Below are 27,821 nucleotides of genomic sequence, written 5' to 3' on the forward strand. Positions count from 1 at the left end.
GTGATAGGGAGAGTTCGGAAAAGACTCAGGTTCTGGGGACTGAGCCGGTTGACATTTGAAGGAAAAGTACTAATTATAAAAGCAGGGGTTTTACCTGTGCTTTGATAAATTGGTTCTGTTTTGTGCTTTTAGTTCTGGACCGAGACATCTTTTACTTCCTCTCGGGCTCCAAGTGGGAAAGACTCAGGAGGAAGGTTCACAGCCACAAAGAAGAGTTGTCTGTGCCCACCTGAAGGAGGGAAAAGGAGCTCCACAGCAAACGTCTTGGCAGGAAGGAGCAAAGAAATGAACGTCGGCGACTGTCGCTGGGCACCCGCGGCAGGATCCTGGACCATGGTGTTTGGGAGTGTGGGATGAGGCCCACTTAGTAAATCATCATTAGAATTAGAAAATTAGATCATTAGAAGAAAATGAAGATTTTAGTGCGGTATTCAGTGCCTTGTTTTTTTTAAAGCTTGGACAGTATAACTGGATTTTGCTTGAACACTTGGAGGATGGATTCACTCTTCACACTTTTCCAAAACACCCCGTTCATTGTGAAAAGCGGATTTCACTAGAACCACACAAATTTTTATCAGGCCCCAGTGAGAATTGAACTCACAACCCCTGGTTTACAAGACCAATGCTCTAACCACTGAGCTATGGAGCCTTGCTGAGCAGTGGTATCCACACCAACAAGTTATTGTTGTAGGAGTGCAGACCCTTTCTGACACGGTCCGTCACCTGACACTTCTCCCTTACTATCCATTGCCACTTCCTGGTCCTTCACACTTGCCTCTTCTACTCTTCCTTCTCTCTCATTTTCTTTTTTTCACAACTCTCTCTCTGTCTGGGATGCTCAGAACTACTTCATCTGCCGCTTACCACATTCTACATAACACCCTCAATTTCAAATTTCAACCTCATCACTCGACCTTTTACTCTTTTCACTTCCAAGACATTCTTAGCCAGCTCTTCCTTTAAAATAATCCCTACTCCATTTCTCTTCCCATCTACTCCATGATGGAATATTTTACACCAAGATGACCAAGGTGGGGCACAGCTGACTGTTTCCTCATTAGCATAGTGGACAGTGTCTCTGTCTGTCACACAGAAGACCAGGTTTTGATTCCCAATTGGGGAGTTGGTTACTTGGAGTGCTTTGTGGCAAAATAAAAAAGCCCATCACCCAATTTTCCAAATTGGGACCTTTCTGTAGTTGTCAAACATAACCTCAACCACACTGAAACCTTTTCTGTCATCCTGTCTGTTAGGAGGACCAGCAAATTGCCTTGCTTACCTGCATTGCCGAATCCATCCACCAATCTATCCGTTTTCTGAGCCGCTTATCCTCATGGGGCTCGTCGGAGTGGTGGAGCCTCTCCCAGCTGTTGGCCTCACAGTACTGAGATCCCGGTTTCAACCACAAACCCACCTGAGTGGAGTTTGCTTGTTCTCACCGTGCCTGTGTGAGTTTTCTCCCGGTACTCTGGTTTTCTCCCACGTTCCAAAACCATGCAACATTAATTGGACACTAAAGTGCCCGTAGGTGTGATTGTGAGTGCAACTCTTGTCTGTCTCCATGTGCCCTGTGATTGGCTGGCAACCAGTTCTGGGTAAGCTCCAGCACTCCCCACGAACCTCGGGAGGATAAGCTGTGAAGAAAATGGATGGATGGATGGATGGTGTTCATTTTAGAATATCTGCTTGCACATGTATGTTGATCCAAGAGAGCCAATACTCCAGACACATATTTCTTCAAGTTCCTATAATTGTCAGGATGAGCATTCCATGTTTCAAACAAGTTTTCTGAGGTGGTGGGAGGCTTTCAATTTTGCTCCATTTTTGCCTTTGAGCAAGTTGGGCTTTCTGTCGAGCGACTTTTTCACTCCCAACTCTGCTGAAGATGTAGCATGCCTTCCCTGGAAATATCTTTCCACGTCATTCTTTGAACAACTGGACAACTTGTCATTGCAAAGCAGACGTTGTCACGACCCATTGGAACGGAGGTAGGACCCAAATGCAGGAGTCGGGAGACGCAAGGTAGTTCGGGAAAAACGTTTATTGTTCCACGGTCGGGGATTGGGCAGGCAGTCAGGTGCAGCAGCGGTAGTTGGGACGTCGGGCGTAGAGGGCAGGTCAGCGGGCAGGCAGGAGTCGGTACACGAGAGATCGATCAAGGAAGGCAGAAGTGTCAAAGGCGTCAGGTTTACGGGTTCGGTCGGAGAACAGGCGGTGGTCGGTACACACGGGTTGACGATCAGGGAGGTGTGTGCCTCCCAATTAGCGCGACCGTGCGGGCACCCGCACAGCCCGGGCTGGAGCGGCAGGATCATGACAGTACCCCCCCCCCCCCCTCTAAGGCACGGCTCCCAGACGTGCCGAAACGAAAGAAACACAGAGACAAGAATTAATACATCCAGGGGCGGGTGGAAGAGGGTCCGGAGATGGGCACCCCCCCCCACGCCCCACACCACCACCCCACCACCCCCAACCCCAATTAACGTGAGGCGTCCGGGTTGACTCGTCAGGAGGACAACCCGGACGCCAAGCACCAGGATCCCCACGGGGCGATTCATTTTGAGGCTCAGCTGTTAAAGGGTTAATTCTATGCCAAAATACTCTCTCAATAAAGTTACAAATGTACTGGTACACCCAAATGTTATATTGTTACTGCGAAAGCAAATCACATGAATTGAAGATTCCCTTTTGTGGTGTGAACGACGCTAAAATGGATTGAAATGCTCCCATTTGTACCAGAAATAATTCTTAAAAGGTAAAAAAAGAATAAATTATGTGTCAGAAGTGGGATTTGAACCCACACCTCCATTTGGAGACCAGAAATAAATAAATATATCAAATATGAACACTTCATCCACTCAGGAAACACGTCGCGAGTCCGATCATCATTGCAATATCGACATTAGAATGAATACTGACAAATTTGAATTTATTGTACAGTTTGTCTTTTATTCACAGTGTTTCTCTGCAAAGTTTAAAAAAAAAGTTATTGGTTTTGATTATATTTTTCTGGTTTGGCTTCTCATGGATCTTGGGTGAAAATTTGAGTCAGGCAGAGGAAAGTTTTAAAGGGGGGTGAAAAACAAAGTGGAGAGACACTGAAAAGATGACGAAATTATAAAGAATGAGAAGATGACAAAAGACTGTCCACGAGTTGCAGTAAAGTTAAAGACATTGTAGATTACAATGACATTGTAAAGTCTGGTGACAGTGATTAAATTCGAGTGATGTACGGGGTAGTCGTACTCCACCCTGTGAAGGAAAGACAGGAAAATATAGGACAGGACTGGACAAGAACCAGGTACTTGTCGGTCTTCAAACCAAAGATTCCAAATTCCATCAGCAGTATGAGCTGATAACCCCAACCCAAAGTTTCCTGGACCTCTTTAAAAGTATTACCCCCACTACTGTGGTCTTTTTTTGTCATGATAAATTACTCCACAACTAAATTTGACTTGAGCAGTCCTGCACTCTGTAGCATGACCGCCCGCCGGTTCATCTCCACCAATTCATCTCCACCAGAGGTCAACCACAAAAACACCAGAACTGCTTTTTGGCTGACACTCCATGTTCCCAAAGTTTTCCCAATCCTGGACGTACTCCCAATTCTTACATGTTCCAAGACCAAGAGTATCCAATTAGGAACTTTGAAATGGAAGTAGTAATTCCAAGACAATCATTGTGTGTTTCCACCACCGAAACTATTTACTAAATTAACTTTTTGGGGATTTCATCCATGTCCAAATGAAGACACTGCAAGTGGGGGTCGTACTTTTGAGAGATTCAGTGCTTCATGAAGTTTCATCAAATTGGCTGAAACACTTCATTGCTTCTTGAAGCTCCGAGCAAGTTGCTGAAAAGCTTCATTGTTTCACAAAGACTCATTTCTTCATCAGTACTTTTTTTTCCCCCCATGAACATCGATGCACATAAAGTTTGGATTCAACATTTTACCCACCAAAGGAAACACACATTCTTTCCAGTGAAAGACTGACTCTGGTGGGAATCAAACTTACAACCTTTGAATTACTACACTGTTAATCTAAAAGTCCAACTCACTGTCCATTGCGCCACAGAGCAATATATCCATGAATGATCTGTGTCTGTATGTTTATTTTAATGGGAGGCTTTTTTTTTTTTTTTTCCCAAATTGGACTCTCATATTCTTTTTTTTTTTTTTAAGGCTTCCTCAAGCCTCCAGGTATCGATGACAGCGTTGTTCTCCTGAGTATCTGTCCATGGTCACAAAAGGCCAAATGTAAAATGTCTCAAAAACGATACCATGATGATTTTTTTCTGTGGCGTGATATTATAGCGTTGAATATGAGGATTGCGACTCCAAGTGGAGTCTCATCATAATAATACCTACAACGTACATGCACATTTTGACGACCTTAACATTCATTTTTATCCAATTTTTCAATGGAATAATCAAATGCTGTGGGACAGAAACGCAGCAATGAGGTCAATCCACGAACAAGATGCTCTCATACTCACACACGGTGAGGCCAACGTTCTAACCAGATGATCCACCGTGTCACCATCATCAGACTATTTTCATTTTCCTTTGTAAAAAAATGTATTTTTTTTGTTGTCCCTCTTTTTTTATTTACACATGAAAAATATTTTTTAGATTGGCCGGCAACCAGTTTCATTTAATTATTTCTCTATCTATCTATTACACACATGGACGAGCCACCGAAGACTCAACACATGAAGCTTAAATACAAGACCTAATGAACAAACGAGGTGCAGGTGAGTGGCATGACCACATCCCTGACAAACGCGATTGGTTGAAATGGTTGACGATGCAAGATCACAGATATTTTTTTTTTTATGGGTTTTTTGTCCAAATTTTGGTTTGCATGCCTTAATTTGTATTACTACTGTACTGAAATTAGAATATGTATTCAAAGATTTTTTTTCTCTTCATCTTTTCTGTGAAGCTAAACTATTGAAAAGTGCCTTTTTCTTTGTGATGATCATTATTGTTTTCCAGTAGTCACAGATGGTGTAGTGGTACACATGCCTTACTTTGGTGTAGGCAGCGTGGGTTCGATTCCCGCTCAGTGATGGCGTCAATATCTGCCCTCTGACTCCCTGGTGACCAGAGTCTGGCCTTCACCTGAAGCTGGCTGGGATAGGCTCCAGCTTTCCTGTGGCCCTTGTGAGGATGAGTGGCTTGGATGATGGATGTAATTTTCTGTTGTGGAAAAGAATAGTACTTGTCTTTACTCCTCTGTTAACCAAGCAGGGTTCCAGGTTCTCTGAAATTATGACCATCTTTTTTCAATGTTTTAAATTGTGTGCTCCCTCACACAAACAAACAACCTGTTCAGCTAAGTCTTGTGTTGTATGGCACTGAAATGCTCCCATGATTGGAGGTCTGAAGTGGATCTGTGAGTCAGTAGCCATGCTAATCTCCGATATTCTCTGTTCAACAGTGTCACAGAACAGTTGAAGGGCTGAAAGCACTTGTAAAAGATTTTCGTTTTCAGGACACAAGATTTCAACATCACCGAGGCATTTTTTTAATCATAACCCTTCAAAGTCTGGCTTTTTGGCCCTTGCAATGTTCCAAGCCACTTGATATGATGGAAGCATTCCTCTCTGGATTTTTTAACCGCATCTGCTTTTTGTCATGGTCCTGCCTTCCAGCCCTGGCTGGGCGTGTCCCAGCACACCGGCGCCTCATCCTGGATGATTAACCCCGGTATTTATCGGACCCAGTGGGCGACTGGTCTTCGGCAGATCGTTACCTCGCATGCCTCATTCCCGTACTTCTGTACTCCTGACGCCAACCTCCCATGTCTCCCGACTGACCCTGTAAACCTGCCGTTACTGATCCTGTTGCTTGTTTGGACTGACTCCAAGGTTACTGACGCTGGAACTAATAAAGGCTCACTCCTCACCGCTTGTCTGTCACCTGAGTCGTGCATTTGGGTCCCCCCTCGAGTCTCGTTCTTGACACTTTTCTGTCTTATTTATCAAAGTGACACAGCTGAGCTGTGTGGCAGGAAAAATCCAGGCACTCTTCCCCAATCTCCATTGTGCTTTTTTTTTTCCCTTCTCTCCCTAACCGCTGCACACGCTGGGCAGTCCCGTCTCACTGAGCCATCGACCCACATGCACACACACACACTGATCTTGTTGTAAAAAAAAAACGTAATAAACTCAAGCAAAACATGCAAATACTGGATTAAACGCAAGCAACACTGACTCGCAACTACTGTGGTGAACACAAGCAAAGTGTGCGCATCCGAAGTACAGTAAATGAACCCAGAAGAGACAGCATGAACATTTTTTTTAACAGGGCTGATAAGAAAATAGGAGAGAGATGAAGACAATGAGATAAAAGCAAGTGACCCGAAAGCTAAGACGAGAAAATATGACAAAGAATATCTAGCGCTTGGCTTCACTGTGATGACGAGGAAAGAAAAAAAAAATGTTGGCAGTGGACAGCATGAAGCCAAATAAATTCATGCGCCACTTAACGAGGTTCTACCCCAGTCATGCTGATAAAACGATGGATTATTTTCAGCAAAAACATCTCGAATATTGCCAACAATCATCCCGCCTTGTGAAAGCTACTTCAGTAAACGAGGGAGAACTGTTAGCATCATATAAGGTAGCGTACCAAATTGCTCAGTGCATCGTAGCAGATATATTATTGTTTTAAAGTGTTTTATATTTTGTGCTCCTGAGTTAATGTTGCTGAACTGAATTTGAAGTTATTATTATTTATTGATTTTATTTTTCACAATAAAATGGTGCAATAAGTCGGTCAAAAATGTTTATTTCAGGCAAATTGATGTGCTGAAAATATTTTCTGTTACAGACTGCCGATGTTCACAAAGTTGTTCTCTGTTGTAAATTGAACCATGTTTCCCATTCATTTTTTGTTTTCTTTAATGTTAATAAGGATACAATGTCATGCAGAGCTTTACTTATAATAATTTTATCGACAAATGATAATATTTATAGTCACAGTGGAGAGGTACAGGTACCCTTTTGTGGTGTAAAATAGCCGCTAAAGTGGACTGAAATGGTCCCGTCTGGACCGGAAATACTTCTTGAAAGTCAACAAACACCCAAATCTGTCAAGGTAAGTTTTAATCTGTCAAATGTTATTTTGTTTTTCTCATCTGTTATTATTTGGATTTTGGGGTCAATTTCCACCACTTTCCAAGAGATCTGTCTGTTGGGATAAGAGTTTTTGACAAAAACTAGAGGTATTTCCAGATTAGTGTATTCCAGCGCTCTCCCTTGATGTTTGGAGCCTCCAAGCAAGGACATGAATCGGATGTTGATGAATTATTCTGCTTCCACACTGAACACTTCAAACACCAGCACGTGACCAAAGAAATAACGTCAACAGTGAATGAATCCATTTCAAGACCATCTGAAGATCCATCCATCGGAAACTATTGACTACACTGACTTTTTCTTTGGAATGGAAGCAGACTGCCTCGTTGGTGAAATACGATTGGACAGCTCCATCTTCAAGGCATCAGCCTCAAGTGAAGAATCACTGTTGACTCAATCACAACAATTACTGATTTTATGAAATATGTGTTATCTGGTTACTATCCTGGAAACACAAATTTTTTATTCATATTTGTCAAAATGATGCAGTGTCAATCACAACAAACTGTCACCTGACAATGAAACATATTGTATTTATCTGCCTGGCCTAATTAGCATCAATGAGGTGCTGGCCCTTGTTTGAATTTGTCATGTCGAGGTGGGTTGTTATTCGACAATCGAGGAATTTGGCTCAACTTTGACCTTTGGCTCAAGGCCACCCTGTCGTACTCATCATAAGGACACAAGCTCAAGTACAAAGAAGACGCAAATCTTTACGGGACTCTTTATTCCTTCATTTTTTGATGTATGTCTTTATTTATTTATTACATTTTTATTCCAGGGCATATTTTCATAACTTTTTTCATGGTGCAGGTCATACGTGACTTTGACTTTCCATGTCGGCCGTCAGGGGCGTGGCCAGGAGCTCCTCACCTGCACCGCATTGACACTGATTAGGAAATGCATTGAAGTCTTGTGTGTCTGATTGTAAGTTGTGTTTGTTGTGCTTTGCGTTTTGTGAATGAATCTCCCTTGTTTCAACTTTTCTGTGCCACTTCCGTCAAGTCTCGTTCTTGTGTCACGTTTTACCTCATGGATATCGGACTTCGTTTCATGATTTTGGGACTTTGCCTGTTAGCCTCGTGTTTTTTGTGCTTCCTTTTTAGATCGCTTACCCGTGTATGACCTCTGACAGAATTAAACTACCCTCGAAAATCATTTCCCTGCACTTGGGTCCTGTTCCTTGCTGCATGCTCGTGACAGGAGGCATCGTTGTGCATTAGGATTCATTCAACTTTTCAGTTCATCGTCTGTTTTTGCATTGAGAAAAAAAAGATTTGACATGTTTATATACCTTTCACGTTTCAAATTCACAGTAATTTGTCACGAGCAAGCAACATGGAGGAGGACCCAAATGCAGTCACACTGGAGTCGCTCTTTCACGAGAAATGTGTTTACATTCATGTTAGAATTTGGGGAGCAACTTTTAGGTGCATCCATGTTGGTGAAAACGACATAGTGGTTGCCAAAGGAAGCACGGAAGCTTTGGGGCCTTTCTCCATCCCGTTTGATGGAAAATTGTGTCTGGAGTCTTTTTTTAAATTCATAAAATGTCAATCATGGATGTCAGAATCCCCACAAACCTGACTGAATATGTCCAGTGAGAGTCACAAAGGACATGCAGAGGCCACAGCAGACAGCGGTGAGGAGCGAGGTGCGATTTCCCAGTGCATCGGTCAGGAGGCGGGGTACACCCTGAACTGGTTACCAGCCAATCACAGGCCACATAGAGACAAAAAGCCGCACTCACAATCACACCTCGGGGCAATTTAAAGGGTCCAATTAATGTTGCAAGATTTTGGGATGTGGGAGGAAACCGGAGTGCCCGGAGAAAACCCACGCAGGCACGGAGAGAAAATGCAAACTCAACACAGGCGGATATGGGATTGAAAACAGGACCTCAGAACTGTGAGGCCGACGATTTACCAGCTGGTCCACTGTGCTGCCTCAAGCTTTCTTTCGGCTTGTCCCGTCAGGGGTCGCCACAGCGTGTCATCTCAGATGAACGCTCAAATTTGTTTGGCACAGTTTTTATGCCGGATTCCTGCCACAACCCCTCTTGGGGAGTGGAGGCCCAAAAAGGGTCAACCCAACCAATACCCTCACCACTGAGTTATTGGGTCGCAAGAACTGTGTCAAAAGTGGGATTCGAACCCACGCCTCCATTCGGAGACCAGAACACCCATCAACGAGAAGGAGTTTAGCCCTTGAGTCTGGCACCTTAGACCGCTCGGCCACAGCAACCTGACTGCGTCGTTGCTTGCGTTTAGTGCAGTATTTGCATGATTTGCTTGAGTTTATCACGGTTGTTATGGTTACTGTGACAACAAGATCAGTGTGTGTGTGTGCTTGTGCGTCGATGGCTAAGTGAGACGGGACTGCGCAGCGTTGTGAAAGAAGGAAGTGGAGCAGGAGGACCTCGGCACGGCGAAGAGGTCCCCCCTGCGTCTCCCTTCCATGGTCACCTTTATTAGACCAGCTCAACCCAATCTATCAACCAATTAAATATAGTTCAAATAAATCTTTGAGTTATTTAAAAAAATGCTCCATCTCAGCTTTGGTGATCAGTCAAAAGTAGTCAGCGTGGCCAAAACCTTGCATCTCATCCATCCATCCCAATTAACTGTCTTCCGATCAATCCATCCATCCATTCATTCGTCCCTCCATCCGTCTGTCTGTCCATCCATCTCAATCAACTGTCTTTCTATCCATCTGTCCATATGTACATCCATCCCTCGATTCGTTCATCCATCCATCCATCCATCTCAATTTACTGTCTTTCTATCCATTCGTACATCCATCCGTCTATCCATCCATCCAGCTGTCCATCCATCCATCTCATTCAACTGTCTTTCTATCATCCGTACATCCATCCCTCTATCTGTCCGTCCGTCCGTCCATCCATCCATCCATCCATCTCAATCAACTGTCTTTCTATACATCCGTCCCTCTGTCCGTACATCCATCCATCCATCCATCCATGCATGACAATTTCTGACGCTCTGCGCTTCATTATGAATAACGAACCCACAATGAATGGCGTGCTTCAACACCCTGTAAATTTCCATTCTTAAGGAGGAAAAGTCACAAAAATAAAAACCGCAAGATAACAAAAGGTGGTGAGAGTGAAGTCGTGCATTTCTTTGCACTTCTCCAATATATGCGCTGCACCTTCACTGAGGATCGATCAACGATGACCTTGAAGTACTTTTCTTCGGTTCTCAAAAGGGAAGCAGGCTGCCTCTTTGGTGAAATATGATTGGACAGCTCCTTCTTCAAGGCATCAGCCTCAAATGACTCGTTGTGTAGAATCATTGCAAACGCAATAATCATAACTATTACTGATTTGGGTGAATATGTGTGATGTGGTTACGATCCTGGATACAATAGTTTTGTTTTTTCCACTAACAATGAAATGTATTTTTCTGCCTGGCCTCATTTGCGTCAATGAGGCACAGGTGAGGAGCTGCTGCTGGCCGTTGTTTGAATTTGTCATGTCGAGGTGAGTTATTATTCTACAATAGAGGAATTTGACCCACAAAAGTCTCACCTTTGACCTTTGGCTCAAAGCTCTCGAAACCAACCCACCCTATCGTACTCATCATACGGATACAAGCTCAAGTACAAAGAAGACAAATCTTTACAGGACTTTATTCTTTCATTTTTTGATGTATTTATTGATCTATTACATTTTTAATTCAGGGCATAGTTTTAGAACTTTTTGAATGCTGCAAAGAACATGTTGCAGGTCATACGTAACTGACTTTCCATGTTGGCTGTCAGGGGTGTGGGCCTGTGGGCAGGATCTCCTCACTTGGACCTCATTGACACTAATTAGGAAATGCATTTAAGCCTTTTGTGTCCTATTGTCAGTTGTGTGTCGTTGTGTTTGTTGTGTTTTGTGAGTGACTCTCCCTTGTTTCAACTTTTCTGTGCCACATTAGTTAAGTCTTGTTACTGTTTCAAGTTTTACTTCATAGTAACCATAACAACCGTGATAAACTCTAGCAAATCATGAAAATACTGCACTAACCGCAAGCAATCTCGCAGTCGGGTTGTCGTGGCCGAGTGGTTAAGGTGATGGACTAGAAATCCATTGGGGTCTCCCTGCGCAGGTTCGTGTCCTGCCGACAACCAATGTGCACTCTTTTGATTTGGGATGAGTTCAAATAGTGGGTTCTGGGAGAAATACCTGTTCCGATGCAGTATCACTCGATGGAAATATTAGCATGATTCCGTATCCACTTGATGAACTACTTCCAGCACCTGATATTCCCCAGCGGTCTCCCGTCCAAGTACGAACCAGGCCCGTCCCTGCTTAGCTTCCGAGATCAAACGAGATTCGGCGTTCTCAGGGCAGTATGGCTGTAAGTGGAAGCTCCATTTAAAAAAAGGAGCTAAATATTTTCTTAAAATATGATTCTGTTTCCACTTGACAAAATGCTTACAGCACCTGGTACTGGTCAATTTCGGGAGTAGTTCAGTATTTTGGGGATATTTAAGTAGATTTCAGTGTTTGTTGGCTTTCACAAAGTCAGTGTCAGGATGGCCGAGCGGTCTAAGGCGCCAGACTCAAGGACTAAACTCCTTCTGGTTGATGGGTGTTCTGGTCTCTGAATGGAGGCGTGGGTTCGAATCCCACTTCTGACACAGTTCTTGGGACCCCATAACTCAGTGGTGAGGGTATTGGTTGGGTTGACCCTTTTTGGGCCTCCACTCCTCAAGAGGGGTTGTGGCAGGAATCCGGCGTAAAAACTGTGCCAAACAACTATGAGCGGTCATTTGAGATGACACGCTGTGGCGACCTCTGACGGGACAAGCCGAAAGAAAGCTTTAGGCAGCACAGTGGATAAGCTGGTAAATCGTCGGCCTCACAGTTCTGAGGTCCTGTTTTCAATCCCATATCCGGATGTGTTTAGTTTGCATTTTCTCTCCGTGCCTGCGTGGGTTTTCTCCGGGCACTCCGATTTCCTCCCACATCCCAAAAACATGCAACGTTAATTGGACCCTTTAAATTGCCCCTAGGTGTGATTGTGAGTGCGGCTTTTTGTCTCCATGTGCCCTGTGATTGCCTGGCAACCAGTTCAGGTTGTACCCCGCCTCCCGACCAATGACAACTGCGATAGGCTCTAGCACTCCCACGAAACTTGTAAGGATAAGCGGCTACGAAAATGGATGGATATTCATTGTCAGGTTTGTGGGGACTCTGACATCCATGATTGACATGTTATGAATTTAAAAGACTCCAGAAACAAGCATTCCAGAAAACGGGATGGAGGAAGGCTGCCAAGCTTCTGCGCTTCCTTTGGCAACCACTATGTCGTTTTCACCAACATGGATGCACGTAAAAGTTGCTCCCCAAATTCTAACATCAACGTAAACACAACTTTTATCATGAAAGAGCGACTCCAGTGTGACTGCATTTGGGTCCTCCTCCATGTTGCTTGCTCGTGACAAATAACTATGAATTTGAAATGAGAAAGGTATATAAACACGTCGAATCTTTTTTACCTCAATGCAAAAACAGGCGATGAACTGAAAAGTTGAATGAATCCTAACACACAACGATGCCTCCTGTCATGAGCATGCGGTAAGGAATAGGACCCAAATGCAGGGAAATGATTTTTGAGGGTAGTTTAATTCTGTCACAGGTCATACACGGGTAAGCGATCTAAAAAGGAAGCACAAAAAACACGAGACTAACAGGCAAAAATCCAGAAACGAGGTCCGATATCCATGAGGTAAAACTTGAAACAAGAACGAGACTTGACGGAAGTGGCACAGAAAAGTTGAAGCAAGGAAGATTCACTCACAAAACGCAAAGCACAACAAACACAACTTACAATCAGACACACAAGACTTCAATGCGTTTCCTAATCAGTGTCAATGAGGTGCAGGTGAGGAGCTCCTGGCCACGCCCCTGACGGCCGACATGGAAAGTCAAAGTCACGTATGACCTGCATGAAAAAAGTTATGAAAATATGCCCTGGAATAAAAATGTAACAAATAAATAAAGACATACATCAAAAAATGAAGGAATAAAGAGTCCCGTAAAGATTTGCGTCTTCTTTGTACTTGAGCTTGTGTCCTTATGATGAGGACGACAGGGTGGCCTTGAGCCAAAGGTCAAAGGTGAGCCAAATTCCACCTCGACATGACAAATTCAAACAAGGGCCAGCAGCAGCTCCTCACCTGCGCCTCATTGATGCTAATTAGGCCAGGCAGATAAATACAATATGTTTCATTGTCAGGTGACAGTTTGTTGTGATTGACACTGCATCATTTTGACAAATATGAATAAAAAATTAGTGTTTCCAGGATAGTAACCAGATAACACATATTTCATAAAATCAGTAATTGTTGTGATTGAGTCAACAGTGATTCTTCACTTGAGGCTGATGCCTTGCAGATGGAGCTGTCCAATCGTATTTCACCAACGAGGCTTTCTGCTTCCATTCCAAAGAAAAAGTCCGTGTAGTCAATAGTTTCCGATGGATGGATCTTCAGATGGTCTTGAAATGGATTCATTCACTGTTGACGTTACTTCTTTGGTCGGCTACTGGTGTTTGAAGTGTTCAGTGTGGAAGCAGAGGAATTCATCAACATCCGATTCATGTCCTTGCTTGGATGCTCCAAACATCAAGGGAGAGCGCTGGAATTCACTAATCTGGAAATACCTCAAGTTTTTGTCAAAAACTCTTATCCCAACAGACAGATCTCTTGGAAAGTGGTGGAAATTGACCCCAAAATCCAAACAATAACAGATGAGAAAAACAAAATAACATTTGACGGATTAAAACATACATTGACAGATTTGGGCGTTTGTTGACTTTCAAGAAGTATTTCCGGTACAGACGGGAGCATTTCAGTCCACTTTAGAGGCTATTTCACACCACAAAAGGGTACCTGTACCTCTCCACCGTGACTATAAATATTATCATTTGTCGATAAAATTATAATAAGTAAAGCTCTCCATGACATTGTATCATTAATAACATGAAAGAAAACAAAAATGAATGGGAAACATGGTTCAATTTACAACAGAGAACAACTTTACGAACATCGGCAGTCTGTAACAGAAAATATTTTCAGCACATCAAATTGCCTGAAATAAACATTTTTGACCGACTTATTGCACCATTTGATTGTGAAAAATAAAATCAATACATAATAACTTCAAATTCTGTTCAGCAACATTAACTCATGAGCACAAAATATAAAACACTTTAAAACAATAATATATCTGCTCTGATGTGGAGTTTTTTTGCACTGAGCAATTTGGTACGCTACCTTGTATGATGCTAACAGTCCTCACTCGTTTACTGAAGTGACTTTCACAAGGCGGGATGATTGTTAGCAATATTCGAGACATTTCGCTGAAAATAATCCATCGTTTTATCAGCATGACTGGGGTGGAACCTCTTTGAATTGCGCATGAATTTATTTGGCTTCATCCTGTCCGCTGCCAACATTTTTTTTTCTCTCCTCGGGTCCCACTGTCGTCACAGTGAAGCCAAACAAAAAAATGCATTGCGAACCAAACAAAGCCATCTATCCATCCATCCATCTTCTTCGCCGCTTTTCCTCACAAGGGTCGCAGGGAGTGCTGGAGCCTATCCAAGCTGTCAACGGGCAGTAGGCAGTTTACGCCTTGAACTGATTTCCAGCTAATCGCAGGGCACCCAAGCAAACTATGAACTACAAATTTGAAAGGTTGCTTCCATTTTTTTCATTTTTTTTTAAACCCACAATGATATCCCTGTCTGTTTTTCTTGACATAAAACTGAATTATTGATTGCAGAATATCTTTTAGTGAGACATGTTGAAAGCTGAATGATGCTCCCAAACAGTTTTAAGGTTAATGTTATTTGCCTCCTATATTTAAAATGCAGGATTTGCTTTTTGTGCACTGGATTGTCTTTGCTTTCATCCTGGATCAGGCAGGTTGATGACACACCATCTCATCCTGCACTTTCTACTTTGGCTGGCTTCAGACCAGACCTTTCCCACTCGAAAAGAGAAAATCTCGTCCAGTTTAACCACTTTTTCTTCGATTATTCACATACTCTGACAGCCATTGCATCTTCAAATAACTTTTTCTTTTTGAAGTTTCTCCATTAATATTGAAAGTAAACACAAGCAGCATGTCTAGCTCGTCTTTGCTCTACGTTGCCCAGACTGTGTTGCTAAGTAAAGCAGCGGTGGTGGTGGACGCTCTCATTATAAAACACATTGATGGGTTGCATAAGTAATGTAACATTTGTAATTAGGTTAGTAAAGAGAACATTGGCTGTTTTTTTTGGCACGCCATCCTGCGATCGACCAAAAATGCCTCCCCATCGATCGACGGATTAAGCACCCCTGCTCGAGCCTTTTTTCATATATATTCATCGTGAGGTTTGTGATGACTCTGACATCCATGATTATTATTGTTATGAATTTAAAAGACTCCAGACACAAGTATTCCAGAAATGGACGGAAAAAGGACACAAAGTTTCAGTGCTTCATTTGGCCCGGGAAAGAGAGACTCTGGTGGGACTTGAACCCACAACCTTTGGATTACTGCTTTAGCAATTTAGGAGTCCAATGCGCTGTCCATTGCACCACAGAGCCACACATGTCAAGGGAAATAGAGATTGGAAATTCCCCATCAAGGGGAACAAATGGGAGCATTTCACTACATTTTAGGGTCTTTCACACCACAAAAAGGTACCTCTAAGCCAAATTATTAGCTTTAGCAGAAATAATGCAATATTAGGGAGTACCGGTACATTTGTAGTTTTATTTAAGGAGTATTTTGGTATTGATTTGACCCTTCAACAGCTGAGCCTCAAAATGTCAGCCTGGATTTGTGTTTGTCATTTTACTGCATGTACAATTGAATGAATAAAACATAAAAACAGAATGAGATTTGAGCATTTTTAGTTCAGATTTTTTTTTTTTTTTACCTGAATAACTGAATTTGGAATGTGAAAGAAATAAAACCATGGACACTAACTTTCTAATAACAATGTAAAAACTATTAACTGAAAACTTGAATTAATCTTCATAAACAATGAAACCTCCTGTCACGAGCATGCAGCAAGGGGTAAGGCAGGGACATGATTTTTGAGGGTAGTTTGATTCTTTCAGAGGTCGTACACAGGGAAGCAGTCCAAAAAGGCAGAAGCTCAAAAAACACGTGGCAAAAAGGCAAAGTCCCAAAATCCGGAAACGAGGTCCGATAACTGAGGCAAAATGTGGAACATGAACAAAACAAGAAATGACTAAAGTGGCACACGAAGACTGTAACGAGTGAGATACACTAACCAAACGCTTGCATCATGACACACAATGATGTGTGCGCTCCTCTGCAGAAGGAACAAAGTCATGAGAATTGAATTCACTGGCGATGTCTCTCTCTTTTGGACACAAAGTGCGCTGAGAAGAGGACACCCGCGCACGTTCTGTCAAGGACCGACCCAGCACCAATCGATTATCAAGCCATCAGTCACACCAGTTGACATCTGATCCGCTGATTAAAGAGAAATAATATTGTTTTCCACTTCTTTGGCATCACAAAATAATAAAGATCATCAAAAACAAAATTTTCAATACTTTAGCTTCACAGAAAAGATGAAGAGAAAAAAAAATGAACACAAACAAACATTGTAATTTTACTTCAGAAACAGTCTCAAGCACAACTGACAAACCGAACCACAAGGCTTGCATGTCGTTCCGAATACTTTTCACTGACGTCACGCTGACCACGTGTTTGTTTGTTTTGGAGGGCAAGATCATGTCTACATATTATGGCTAGGAAGTAATAAATGTATACTGGAATGTTTTGGCTACGGTTAGCGTTTGATCACTGTAACCAGAAGTAATTGAGGCACTTCTGCTGGTGTAAGGAATAAAGGAACAAAGAAAGAAAGAAATACACAACGATGACAACTGTCATGAGCATGCGGTAAGGAACAGGACCCAAATGCAGGGAAATTATTTTCAAGGGTAGTTTAATTCTGTCAGAGGTCATACACAGGTCAGTGATCTAAAAAGGAACCACAAAAAACACGAGGCCAACAGGCAAAGTCCCAAAATCCAGAAACGAGGTCCGATATCCATGAGGTAAAACTTGAAACAAGAACGAGACTTGACGGAAGTCGCACATAAAAGTTGAAACAAGGGAGATTCACTCACAAAACGCAAAGCACAACAAACACAACTTACAATCAGACACACAAGACTTCAATGCGTTTCCTAATCAGTGTCAATGAGGTGCAGGTGAGGAGCTGCTACCTGGCCACGCCCCTGACGGCCGACATGGAAAGTCAAAGTTACGTATGACCTGCACTATGAAAAAAGTTATGAAAATATGCCCTGAAATAAAAATGTAATCAATAAATAAAGACATACATCAAAAAATGAAGGAATAAAGAGTCCCGTAAAGATTTGCGTCTTCTTTGTTCTTGAGCTTGTGTCCTTATGATGAGTACGACAGGGTGGGTTGGTATCAACGAGAGATTTGAGCCAAAAGGTCAAAGGTGAGCCTTTTGTGGGTCAAATTCCTCCATTGTAGCACAACGGCTCATCACCACATGACAAATTCAAACAATGGCTCCTCACCTGTGCCTCATTGACGCTAATTAGGCCAGGCACATAAATGAAATATATTTCATTGTCAGTTGACAGTTTGCTGTGCTTGACGCTGCATCACTGTGATGAATATAAATTAAAAAAAAAAACATTATTTTCAGGATAGGAACCAGATTCACATATTTGGTAAAATCAGTCTTCTTATTATTATTTTCCTTTCGGCTTGTCCCTTGTCTTTTGCCGTCTTAGCCCATCTCCTGCATCTTCCTCTCTAACCCCAAGTGCCCTCATGTCTAGGGTTAGGGTTAGGGTGTCTAATATCCTACAAAACCAGGAAAATGCTAGATTAGGGAACCGTCCCTGGGTGGGCTCGAACCACCAACCTCTCGGCTAACAGCAGAACGCACTAACCAATTGCGCCACAGAGACCCACGCAACTGTACTTTTTGGAGCTTTTGCTCTACTAACATCCTACAAAAGGCAGGCAAATGTTCCATTTTGGAGACATCCCTGGGTGGGCTCGAACCACCAACCTCTCAGTTAACAGCCGATCGCACTAACCAATTGCGCCACAGAGCCACACTTAGCAGTGCCTTTTGGGGCTTTTGATCTACTAACATCCTACAAAAACCAGGTAAATGTTACATTGGGGGACCTGTCATGATGGCTGCCCATGAAGTCCTCCTTGTCAGGGCCGTGATGCACTCCCGAGGTATGTCAGCGCACTCAACATGACCCCGACTCGGTTGTGGCGGCCCTGAGTCAGTGGGTAATCTCTTCTGGGAGTGCAGTTCTGTCGTAGACCTGTGGGCGACAGCCAGCCACCTTCAATTCCCAGACTTACCATCAAGGCAGGTCCTAAATGAGCAATTTGTGCTCTCTGGGATGAGCCAATCAAGGCATACAAAGGAGGAATTGGAGAGGCACTGGCTCACCGTTGACACCTTCACAGACGCCATCTAGAACTCCAGAAACTTCCTGGTATGGAGGCACAGACCCCCATCCCGTGGCTGTGCTCCAAATAGCTGCAGCCATGACCAACAAAAAGTCTCATTCTTAAATTTGGGATCACTTTGATCCCATACAAACCAAATTATGTTTCATGCAATGTTTGGCAGATGTATAATGTGTTCATAAGGAGACAAAGTTTTTTGCCCACTGTTACACACGAAGAAGGGGAAATCAGGTCCTGATAGGAGAGGATGGTTTCAATCCGTCGACCTCTGGATTATGGCCCCAGCACGGTTCCGCTGTGCCGCTCTGCTATAGACGAGGCTTAGTCGTAGTTAGGAGTGAATGCTCATTGAATTTTTTTTTTTTTTTTTTTGGGGGGGGGGGTTTAATACGATACTGCTTGAAAAATGGCAACAAAACTTTATGTGCCTTCATAAGCGCTAGCACACACAATTGTAAGTAACGATGCCAGCGTCTTGTCAATTTTAGTGTTCTAAATCATCTCTAACATTGGTTGATGCGGGCAAAGACATTTTAACAACAGCACACAAGTATGTTGATTTACAGCAAGCAGGGAAGATGATGTGTCACGTTGCGCTGTCGGAAAAATGTCATGGATATGTCACACACGGTTCTCCCCGTAAACTATTCACTCCCTTGAAAGTGTTTCCCTCCATGTCAATATCTCAATGATTGAAATCTGCTGAACGCAGCCGTCCAGATCACACCAATCAGCCGATAAGTTAAATGCAACAATGCAGATCCAAACATGACAGCGTACAGCAGGGTGCCCGGTGGTCGCCGGTGCATAAGGACGCTGTCATTATAAACCACATTGATTGGGCTGCGTAAGTACTGTAACATTTGGAATTATGAGTGTACCCCTTTAAGAGTGGAGGGGGCTGCTGTCAGGTAAACTAGGCAGGAGAGTGTGTGGCCGAGAAGCAGGTCATTGTAAGAGAAAGTTTCGTGTGCTGCGTCAGGCTGGCGATCGACTGATCGACACATTGAGCACCCGTGATTTAGAACATGATTCGAGCCCCTCGCCACTTGGGTATTCAAATACTCATTTTCTTCACAGTATTTCTACACTGAATCTATGTGTGTATGTATAAACATGATATATGTATACATAGTGTTTTATGTGTATATGTATATATGAGTAAATATACATTGTATTCTCCATGTGTGCACTCCAAAACAATTCTGAAACAAAACGCACCTTGTATCCTCCTAAAATAAACTGAATCCACTCCGACTTCAGGTTTGGGACTCAAATAGGCAGGAAGCAACAACAACCTTAGCAAAAAGGCCGAAAGCGATGCCAATTAAACTCCAGGAAAGAGGACCTCATTCTCTCGCTTACAATTCAAATTTGCAGTGGTACATATAAACTAACAGCATAATCACACTAAACGGCTCACCTATGGACACATCAAACAACAATTATGAATAGATTGGCTTGAATGACAACTGTGTTGATTTTCAATGTTCACCTCAAAATGTTGCCAGATACTTGTGACTTTTGGTCACATGGTCCACGTCAATCCAAAAGTCATGCTGTTCTTGAGCCTTGAATTTAATCTTAATCAACAGAAGAAAATAGTTATAAATTTGTAACGAGGTGGCACGATGGATCAGCTGGTTAAGCAATGGCCTCACATTTCTGAGGAAACGGGTTCGATCCCGTCCCCGCCTGTATGGTGTTTGCATGTTCTCCCTCCCTGCCTGCGTGGGTTTTCTCCGGTCACTCTGGTTTCCTCCCACATCCCAAAAACATGCAACATTGATTGGTCACTGCCTTTCCTTGTGGTTCAACTACTCTTTTCTTGAACGCCTATTTTGTGTTAGCTATTTTATCTTGTTTGTGTTGTGTTGATGTGTGTGAGATTAAATTGTCGCATTTTGCTGGTTTGAACAAAAGGGACTTTAGTTTAAATTCACACGTGACACAACTTGGGGGAATATTTGTTAAAGTAGAAAATGTGGAAAATGTATTTTCTTTTTGAAGGATTTGAGGGAAGATGCGGAGCGAGCAAACAAAACTGACAGAGAATACAAGAACACAGAAGAATCAACAAAGGGTCACATATGTTTAAAAAAAGGCCACAGTGAGAATTGAACTCACAACCTTCGGTTTATTAGGTTAATGCTCTAACCACTGAGCTATCTTGCAACCTAAAAACAACCATACAACTTTGCTAGAAAGGAGACCATCGTGGTAGAAACATTCCTGTGTTTGGTGTGAAATGGACTTCAATAAAGAAGATAGCCTTCACCTTATCTGTCAGAGCTAAAAGGCCTTTTAGACTAGTAAAGAATTAGTTTTCTGGGATTGGCTCCAATGGAGCTGGGAGGGTTGTGGGGGATTGAAAGTTCGGTCTTAACTCATTTTTCATTTGGTCCTCCGATAGTTTTGGATGACACTGATCATGCTGTATGCACATTGAGTGAGAAAGAGAAAGAGAGATATTTGTCTTTTGTGCATCCATCCATTTTCCAACCCACTTGTCCTCACAAGTGTCAGAGGAGTGCTGGAACCTTTCCCAGCAAACTTTGGTCGGATTACACCCTGAACTGGTCGCCACTCAGTCACATTGCGAATGTACACACACACACACGCACGCACACAGACACACACACACACATATCGACTCATGATATTCACTTGTGACTCACATATGGACACGTCTTGCAAACAGCACCGATCAATGGTTTACGAGGACTGGAAACTGTGTTGTTTTCAACATTTATATCGGAAGAATTTTGTCCGATGTTGGTGGGTTTTGGGTCACGTGGTCCCAGTCGAGCCAATAGAACACAATGACAACCGTATCGCCTTTAACCGCGGATGAAATCTTCCATAACCCAAGAAAATAATGTGCCATTTGTAATGGCATTCACTTGTGGTACAATTTTGTGTCAACAGGCAGAATAGCTGTTTGCTCAACATTTTGAGTGAAAGAAATCAACGGCCATGCCTCGCTGAACTACTTCTTGTTTCCTGCTTTGTTGTTTGTAAAGTAGGAGTCTAGCGGAGGAGGCGAAATACATTTTCAGTTCCCATCGTTCGACTTCCTGCCATGCCATTTCCACACATCTAGAGAGGAACAATTCCGAATCTAAATCTAAGCGAATCCTACATCATTTGGACGACACTTAGAAAATGGAGTTCATGTTAGAGTAAACAAAGGACCTCAGGACATCTTGGAAGTGTAAAAAAGGGCACTGCCGAGTGAGGTGTCAGTGGAACGCAGCAAAGATTCCAAAGTGCACAATTGCTCGCAGTTGTCGTGGTTACCCATTGCTGTGTGACCTTCAGTCAAGAGAATTCTTGATGTGATCTTCCGGTCATGATTCCAGGAGTTATGACACAGATTCGAGTTATGTCGTAAATCCCAGAAACTTTGACATTAGATAAGGAACATATCAGATATTAAACTGATAAGAACAGATTTTTTTCTTTTGTCCACTTTTATTTTCTTCACAAGACTTTACATTTCAAACATTTAAAAAGACAAAACACTTTTTACATTTCATTCAAAATTTACATAAACATGAAAACTCTAGACTTTAAAAGAATAAATCAGACAATAAATATAGTACTAAAAAAAGCTCAATTTTTTTCCACCGTGCAGACATGGAATGATGATGATAAAATACCAATCCCTCCATCACTTCATATGTTGAAAACAACACAGTTGCCATTCCTTGTAAACCGTTGAACGGTGCTGTTTGTAAGACGTGTCCATATGTGAGTCACGAGTGATTATCATGAGTTGATGTGTGTGGCGCCGAAACTTTGGCTTGTAGGCTGGAGAATCGCGTCGAGTATGGGTTCATTTTCTGGCAACATGCAAGGGGATGAAGAAAGAAAGGATCCTTTTACAAGCCATGAACCTTTTGTTGTATATGCTGCATTAACACTATGGGAGAAATATCCCATAATTTTCATTCTACTTCACAATTGTGCCCCACTTGTTGTTGATTCTTGACAATAAAAAAATAATTTTATATCTTTATGTTTGAAGCCTGAAATGTGGCGAAAGGTTGAAAAGTTCAAGTGGGCCGAATACGTTCACAAGGCACTATAGATGTAAAATGTGCTTCTCCTTACGAAAATCCACATTACGAAAGGACTTCCGTAACCGATTAATTTAGCAGTATTAGTCGAATGATAGAACTTTGGAACTGGTCCTTGATGATCTCTGGAATAAAAAAAAACAATTGTCATCATTCACTCAACTTTATATAGTGTTCCCTCATTATTTGCGAGGGTTGCACTTTTTTATGTCCCCACTACAATCATTTCTACGTAGCTTGAGTTCTTTATTTTTATTTTTTTTTGATAGCGACCTGGTGGTATAGATGGGTAGCAGCAAAGCAAAAAAAAAAAAAAAAAACAACAAAAAACCGAAACAATCATTTCATAAACTGATTCGGGGTGAGAATCAGCACCTCCAAACCTGAGACCATGATCCTCAGTCAGAATGATCCTCTCTCTCTTTCTCACTAAAGGTGTAGACAGATTCATCAGCGTTCTTCAAACAATCAGAGGACCAAATAAAAAATGAGATCAGACCAAACCTTCCCCCACACCCCTTTCAGCCCCGTTGGAGCTCAGGCCAACATAAAAGGAATTGTTTCCAACACGTTAGGTCTGGCGCGTAGAGTGCAGGCTTTTCTCCCAGGGTCATAGCTAAAGGCTCCTTAGCTCAGTGGTTAGAGCATTGGTCTAGTAAACCAGGGGTTGTGAGTTCAATTCTCACTGGAGCCTCTACATATCCTTTCCTGGACATTCTGCTCAGGACAAGCACGTCATAAAAGCTATGTTTGCTTCCTCTGAATAGTGGCTCAATACCTCCATTTGGTTTCTGTTTGCCTTGTACCTTTGTGAAGAAAAATGTCAATACCCTAAAGTGCTCCAGTGTCCATTGAGCAGGCAGAATTCCTTCATTCTGTCTGCTGACTTTTCTTACTCTTGGCACTATGTAAGACGTGTATTTTTGTATGATATAAGATAAAAACTAACTGGGTGGAACGGTGAGTCAGCGGATCAGCTGGTAAAGCTTTGGCCTCACAGTTCTGAGGACCCGGGTTCGACCCCGGCCCCGCCTGTGTGGAGTTTGCATGTTCTCCCCGGTTTCGAAGGGCTGAGTAGACGTCCAGGCAAAAAAACGTGGCCACAGCACTTGAGATCGTTTCCGGACTGGGCCTCGGCTTTGCGACTGGAGACTGAGGGTTGACGAGAAGCCAAAGGAAGTAAAGACATCTATGGTGAGTAAGACACTCACACACTCATGAGGAATGAGTGAATTTGTGCATCTGGGCGACTGCGGCTGAACCAAACCTTGAGAAAACGCGTCCCTATCGAGCAGACAAATTAGTCTCTAAAACATGGAAAAGGGCAACGTGTGTCCTGTACGGAGTTGAGCTCCGTGAAACGTGTGCTCGCGGGCCATAGTTTGCCCACCCCTGGACGACTGGCACTTCCTAAAGTGATCCTGCACAAGTTTTTTAAGGTACGAGCAATCATTCAGATGATTTGTTTTTACTTTGACTGACTGGTGTAAACTTCATCCAATGTTTATATGATGCGTGCAAACTCAATTCACTTCACAATAAGCAGCAGTTTGGAAAATGTCAAAATCATCCCAAGAAAAAAAAATGCTGCCTTCAACACTTTTCATGCTACTCTAAATTTTCTGTTAAACAAAACAAAACAGAATTAGATGTTGTTTTTCTAAAACAGCCAAACAACTCTGCAAGTGGAAATTAAATTCACCCTCTCAAAACCATCAAATAAACAACAATTCAAATCTTCCATGTTACAATTAATTTCATTTTTTCTTGAACAAGGAACTGAATAGAAAAATTCCTGACAGGTGTTTGATTCATGTTTATACCTTGGTTCAATTCAGAATGGCTAAAGTTAAGAGTCAGCCAGCTCGATATTCTCATTTGCTGACTCCCACGTCAATCACCAGACCATGCTCGACCTTTAAAAGACAGATTGAAAGGCAAAGAAATTATGGTGTGGAATGTGAACACAAGAGGACATTGTTGTATCCATCCGTCCATCCATCCATCTATCCATTTTTAGCCGCTTATCCTCACAGGTGTCGCAGGACTGTTGAATCCTATCAGAGCGATCTTCAGGCAGGAGGCGGTTCACCCTGAACTGGTTGCCAGCCAATCGCAGGGCACATGGAGACAAATAACAGTCGCACTCAAAATCACATTTTGGGGCAATTTAGAGGCTCCATGGAATGCATGTTTTTGGGATGTGGGAGGAAACTGGCCTGCCTGGAGACAACCCACGCAGGTATGGGGAGAACATGCAAACTCCACACAGGCGGAGCTGGGCTCTGATCCCGGTCCTCAGAACTGTGAAGCCAACGCTCGACAGCTGCTCCACCGTGCCGCCTCTTGCTTTGATAGGAGCAATAAAAAAAAGAAAAAAAAAAAAAAAAGAAAACGTGCATTCATTTGTTTGGTAACATTGGACTGCTTTTATTTTGAACACTACTGTATATAAGTTTTGGAAATATATATATATATATATATATATATATATATATATATATATATATATATATATATATATATATACTGTATATAAGTAATGGTTCAAAATGGGATTGTGTGGAGATCGAGATTTGGAAGGTGAGACACAGTATTGAGTAAGTTTCACGATAAGTACCAACAATATGCGACATTCTTAAGTTTGGGATCACTTTCATCTCATACAGACCAAGTAATGTTTCATGCAGTGTTTTGGAGATGTATAATGTGTTCATAATTGAATTGTATTTTTCATCTTTAAATGGTTGGAAGAATGACAATTGCCTGTCGACGTGGTGTTTGCGCCACACACAGAAGTTGTCTTATTGCAAATATGCTGAGACATTTGCATGCTTGACAATATGAAATCGAGACCAAGCAAACGCGTGCCCCTTTCCAGACTGAAAATCCTGAAGTGGCAGTAAGATATGTGTGTGTATGTTGCGCATGTCCAGTCGAAGTGAATCGAGGAAGTGGCCGACTGGCGATGAGGAGACAAGTTTTTATTGCCCACAATTTTTAACTACAGAAGAAGACCAAAAGAAACCCTGTTAGCAGAGGATGGTTTCGATCCAACGACCTCTGGGTTATGGGCCCAGCACGCGTCCGCTGCGCCACTCTGTAAAAAAAATAAAATATAGGGCATACCTTCGTGCAAACAAAGTCCGGTTTCTGTTCCGGTTGATGGATTCAGTTGATCATGCTGTCTTCCACAAAGTTTAATCCATCGAAGGCATTTTTCGTACTGGGTCTTCGGTTTTGGAAAGGGTAAGAATTGAACTCCACCAACTAGCCTTTCAGGATACCTGTCGTCACTATTACAAAGTCCGTGACTACACCTCTTAACCATATCTATTGTTAAAGAACCCAAATACGTGAAAAAAAACGCTAACAAATGCTATCCTGGAGAATGCATTGCTGTCTGAGGGAACGGCGGATTGCAAGATTTACTGGGTTTCGGAGGATGTCAGGAAATGAAAGAAAACAATAGAAATGACAAAGGCCACCACAATTTAGCTATTTGGAATTTGAGAGCCTTTTTTTAAAAAAATAAACTCTCGAGTTGTAGATGAATATTGACTGTACAAACGTGATGGCCTTCATTTCAAATCCAGAGTCAACATGTCTAACAAACCGTAATGAAATTGGTTTAAAAATAAACTGTGATCGAGCTAGCTAGGATTCGAACCTAGAATCTTCTGATCCGAAGTCAGACACGTTATCCATTACGCCACTAGCCCAGTGGTCTCGTGAAGTCGTCTGCAAGCCCATGTGGATTATTGTTACTCACACGCACTGTTCAAAAGCAGCAGTTCTAAAAAAAGTACAATTGCAGGGATGGATTCCTGCCAGGACCCAGAACTGAAGTGGGGTTGCTGACTGGAAATACACCCGAGAAACGAGGATGTCAGAGATTTGAGATTGAAAACCATTGACTGACACGGAGCTCTTACTGTGTAAGTACCCAGAAAGGTGCCACGACAGTTCAGCACATATGACAAAATAATGACATTGACGGAAACGCTTTCAAGGGAGCAAATACTCTACAGGGAAAATTGTATGTGACATATCTGTGACAATTTTCCAACAGCGCACCATGATGCATCATCTTCCCTGCTTGCTGTCAACCAACAAACTTCGCATCAACCAATGTTAGCAATGATTTAGAACACAAATTTGACAGAACGCCGACATCGTTACTTACAATTGTGTGTGCTAGCGCTTATGAAGGCACATAAAGTTTCGTTGCCATTTTCCAAGCTGTATCGTATTAAAAATAAATAAATAAATAAATAATTTTAGAAATCTATTAATTTCAATTATCATTCTCAAACCCATGTTTATAGCAGAGGGGTGCAACGGAAGCATGCTGGGCCCATAACCCAGAGGTCAATGGATCGAAACCATCCTCTGCTCACAGAGCTTGTTTTGCCCTTCTTCTGTCGTGAGAAACAGTGGGCAAAAAAAACTTGTCTCTTCTTTGGTATTGGCCAACTTCCTCAACTCACTTTTACTGCACATACACCCACATACCTTACTGGCAGTCCAGGAATTCCAGTCTGGACAGGAAACCTGGTTTTCTGGGTCTCTGGCGAATGTTATATTTTGGAGACGTGCCTGGGTGGGCTGGAACCACCAACCTCTCGGTTAACAGCCGAACGCGCTAACCAATTGCGCCACAGAGACGCACGCAACTGTACTTTTTGGAGCTTTTGATCTACTAACATCTTACAAAACCAGGTAAATGCTACTTTGGGGAACCGTCCCTCGGTGGGCTCCAACCTCTCGGTTAACAGCCGAACGCGCTAACCAATTGCGCCACAGAGACGGACGCAACTGTACTTTTTGGAGCTTTTGATCTACTAACATCCTACAAAACCAGGTAAATGCTACATTGGGGAACCGTCCCTGGGTGGGCTCAAACCACCAACCTCTCGGTTAACAGCCGAACGCGCTAACCAATTGCGCCACAGAGACACACACGATTGTACTTTTTGGAGCTTTTGATCTACTAACATCCTACAAAACCAGGTAAATGCTACATTGGGGAACCGTCCCTGGGTGGGCTCAAACCACCAACC

At 42.6% G+C, this 27,821-nt stretch overlaps 1 long non-coding RNA gene, 10 other non-coding genes and 1 pseudogene across 15 annotated transcripts in view; 3 read left to right on the plus strand and 9 right to left on the minus strand.

Moving 5' to 3' along the window:
* Positions 1-576: 576 nt before the first annotated feature.
* On the minus strand, positions 577-649 carry trnat-ugu (transfer RNA threonine (anticodon UGU)). Its single transcript has one exon. It is a non-coding gene; the product is annotated as a tRNA-Thr (tRNA).
* Positions 650-11,200: 10,551 nt separating this feature from the next.
* On the plus strand, positions 11,201-11,282 carry trnas-aga (transfer RNA serine (anticodon AGA)). Its single transcript has one exon. It is a non-coding gene; the product is annotated as a tRNA-Ser (tRNA).
* Positions 11,283-11,400: 118 nt separating this feature from the next.
* LOC133494969 (5S ribosomal RNA) lies at positions 11,401-11,519 on the minus strand (annotated as a pseudogene).
* A 166-nt stretch (positions 11,520-11,685) lies between these two features.
* trnal-caa (transfer RNA leucine (anticodon CAA)) lies at positions 11,686-11,796 on the plus strand. The gene is made up of 2 exons: positions 11,686-11,723; positions 11,751-11,796. It is a non-coding gene; the product is annotated as a tRNA-Leu (tRNA).
* Positions 11,797-15,670: 3,874 nt separating this feature from the next.
* On the minus strand, positions 15,671-15,759 carry trnar-ccu (transfer RNA arginine (anticodon CCU)). The gene is given in 2 exon segments: positions 15,671-15,706; positions 15,723-15,759. It is a non-coding gene; the product is annotated as a tRNA-Arg (tRNA).
* A 2,317-nt stretch (positions 15,760-18,076) lies between these two features.
* Positions 18,077-18,150, minus strand: trnan-guu (transfer RNA asparagine (anticodon GUU)). The gene has a single exon. It is a non-coding gene; the product is annotated as a tRNA-Asn (tRNA).
* A 70-nt stretch (positions 18,151-18,220) lies between these two features.
* trnan-guu (transfer RNA asparagine (anticodon GUU)) lies at positions 18,221-18,300 on the minus strand. Its single transcript has one exon. It is a non-coding gene; the product is annotated as a tRNA-Asn (tRNA).
* A 4,309-nt stretch (positions 18,301-22,609) lies between these two features.
* LOC133494396 (uncharacterized) overlaps positions 22,610-27,821 on the minus strand; it is a 322,682-nt gene continuing 317,470 nt past the window's right edge. The window contains exons 1-4 of one of the 5 annotated variants that reach the window (XR_009793285.1): positions 25,888-26,165; positions 24,793-25,107; positions 24,582-24,674; positions 22,610-22,883 (exon numbers count right to left, since the gene is read on the minus strand). This is a non-coding gene — a long non-coding RNA (uncharacterized LOC133494396). Of the gene's footprint in view, positions 24,675-24,792; positions 25,108-25,753; positions 25,859-25,887; positions 26,166-27,821 lie in introns of those variants that run through there. The other 4 variants (XR_009793286.1, XR_009793288.1, XR_009793284.1 and 1 more) reach the window with 4 other exon arrangements.
* Positions 23,380-23,452, plus strand: trnat-agu (transfer RNA threonine (anticodon AGU)). Its single transcript has one exon. It is a non-coding gene; the product is annotated as a tRNA-Thr (tRNA).
* On the minus strand, positions 26,408-26,480 carry trnar-ucg (transfer RNA arginine (anticodon UCG)). The gene has a single exon. It is a non-coding gene; the product is annotated as a tRNA-Arg (tRNA).
* On the minus strand, positions 27,353-27,426 carry trnan-guu (transfer RNA asparagine (anticodon GUU)). The gene has a single exon. It is a non-coding gene; the product is annotated as a tRNA-Asn (tRNA).
* On the minus strand, positions 27,644-27,717 carry trnan-guu (transfer RNA asparagine (anticodon GUU)). The gene has a single exon. It is a non-coding gene; the product is annotated as a tRNA-Asn (tRNA).

Source organism: Syngnathoides biaculeatus, chromosome 21 (assembly GCF_019802595.1).
Source record: "Syngnathoides biaculeatus isolate LvHL_M chromosome 21, ASM1980259v1, whole genome shotgun sequence".
In the NCBI taxonomy this organism is placed as follows: domain Eukaryota; kingdom Metazoa; phylum Chordata; class Actinopteri; order Syngnathiformes; family Syngnathidae; genus Syngnathoides; species Syngnathoides biaculeatus.